Here is a 2,687-nt window from a genome sequence, read left to right as displayed (position 1 = left end):
ATACCACTCATAATCAGCATTGGGGAGGGGTTGATCTTTTAAGTCTGGGCGGCTGGAGTATTGGACATCTATGATTTCCAGACAGTCATGTTCCTGCTCCTCTGTCTCCGGTAACAGAATGGCTGGGTTAAGGGAGGGACAGGTCTGTAGGGTAACTTCAGGATTTTCTAACAGTTTTGCTTGATACCGAGCAACCCGAGCCTGTGTAAGCCAGAGACCACCCTTAGTATCCAGCAGGGCTTGAACCATATGGGGAGTATACACTTGCACAACTCCTCCCAGTGTCAATTTCTCAGCCTCCCCAAGCACTAGGGCAGTTGCTGCGACCGCCCTCAAACAGGCTGGCCATCCCTTTGAAACTTGATCCAGTTGTTTAGAGAAATATGCCACAGGACGCTTCCAGGCACCTAATAGCTGGGTAAGCACTCCCAGGGCCACCCCTCTCCGTTCATGCACATACAGTTGGAATGGCTTAACTAGGTCCGGCAGGCCTAGAGCTGGAGCTTCCATTAGTTTCCTTTTTAAGATTTTAAATGCCCTGTTCGCTTCTGGGGACCAGTGAAAGGGGTCATGATCCGCTCCCTTAACGCATTCATACAAGGGTTTAGCCCACAGTCCAAACTCTGGGATCCATATTCTGCAGAAGCCTGCCATGCCCAGAAACGCCCTGAGTTGTTTACGATTGCTTGGAATGGGAATTTGACAGATAGCTTCCTTTCTTTCACTTGAAAGCTGACGTTCCCCCTGCCTGATGTAAAATCCTAAATACCGTACTTCTGGGAGAGCAATCTGAGCCTTACTCTGTGCTACTCGATATCCTCTGAGTCCAACAAAGTTCAGGAGGCTCACAGTGGCTTTAAGACAAGGGATTAGACCCACAGCAGCAATCAACAAGTCATCCACATATTGCAGGAGGAGGACTTTGTCCTCATTGTCCCACTCCTCCAAGTCTCTGGCCAAAGCCTGGCTGAACAAAGTGGGGGAATTTTTAAATCCCTGGGCCAATACTGTTCAACAAAACTAACTGCCTTTTAACCCTTCTGTTGTCCTCATTATGCCTTGCAGTATTTTGCTGATCTCAGTTGCTTGGGCACATTCAGGCCCCCCTTCCTCTTGGTTGCCAGCAAAGTCTTGGCTGTGAACACTGACCTTGGACTGAGGCCAGCTGTATTTTCCTCTCAGTTAACTCATTCCGTGCTTTTTCCTCTTCTCCCTTTCTCGGCTTCTTCTAACTTCCAAAAGAACCTTCCACTCTTCACTCATACACCTTTTCCAGTAACGTAACTTCTGTACAGAGCTTTGAAGCAACAAACCAGGATGAGCACACTCACTTCTGAGGATTCCTCTCTGTACAACCTCTGGTGTCCAATAGCTTTTCCCTTTTAAACCTTAAATGCCTTCTCTGTCTTCCTTCTCCTTAGCCTTAGCTGTAACCTGATTCCGCTCCACTTCAGACAACAGGGTTCGCATAAGGACATTACAGTCATCCCAGTCAGGTTTACAGCTAGCCAGACACCCTTCAAAGGCTGAGATAAACTTGCTTGGGTTCGTAGAGAATTCCCCTGCCTGTGCCTTAAAAGCTGCCGGGTCCACTGCGTTAAAAGGCACATGGGCGTAAACCTGCATAGTAGCGGCCGGGCGATTGTCTGATCCAGGGCGGGCTATCCGAGTCTCAGTAAGTAATGGATAGAATCCCACCGAGGGGGCAATCTCTGGGACCTGAGAGACCCTGTCTTTATATGGTGGGGGTGTTGGAGCCGAAGGGGACACCGACTCTGCCATCACAACCGGAGGAGGGTTCTGGGGACTAACTGTAGTTACTACCGAACCTGACGGAGTCAAATTACACCTTTGCAAAAGATCTGACCTATCTCTTAACAACATAAACAACTGTACATACATATGTTCATTCCATTTACCCGTACGCTGACAAAACAAAAGCAATTGAAGGATCGTATTATAATTGAGTGATCCCTCCGGTGGCCACCTTTCCTGGTCCTCTAGCTGATATTGAGGCCAGTCTACTGTACAGAATCTTTTCAGTTTACTTTTAATCAACGGATCCGATCCAAACACTTTCCAGTTCACCAGAATGCATTCCAAGGGTGTACACCTTGCCCTGCCTGCCGTACTCTGTCCCTGCCCCATATTAGGGAGACTCTGGGCGTCCCCAAGTCAAAACAGGTAGACACTGGGCGTCCCCAGGTCAAGACAGATAAAGTCCCCAGTGGACTGTTCCTACCTTATCCACAGGACCGGTTCCCCACCGTCGCCTGCGGCCACAGCTGCTTCTCCACTACTCAAGCGCGTTGCACCGTTGTGCCCTCCGGGGTTGACCAAACCACGTCTCCGCTGAGGCCCCCAATGAAGTCACCGGTGCGCGCTGGGCGTCGGTCGTCGCCGTAGTCCGTCGGCCTCCAGGAGGGATCCGGGCAAGGCTAAATTTCAGCCTCGAGCCCCACGTTGGGCGCCAAAAACTGTTGCTGGCACAGAGGTGCCCGAGGCAAAGCAACAGGGGTTCGTTGCCCGGCGTGCTTCGCGCCAATAAACACACCAGGTGGAGAAGCAAACAAAGTTTATTTGAGATCTCAAAGCGGTGCAAGGAGACTGGCACGTCTCAAATCAAACACAGTAACAGAAACAGTTTTTTTTCCTTTATACCTTTACAGTCAAGCCTTACCCCCCCC

This window comes from Terrapene carolina, unplaced genomic scaffold, assembly GCF_002925995.2.
Source record: "Terrapene carolina triunguis isolate 2854851 unplaced genomic scaffold, T_m_triunguis-2.0 Scaffold34670, whole genome shotgun sequence".
Taxonomy (NCBI): domain Eukaryota; kingdom Metazoa; phylum Chordata; order Testudines; family Emydidae; genus Terrapene; species Terrapene triunguis.
Note: the sequence above shows the minus strand (reverse complement) of the source record.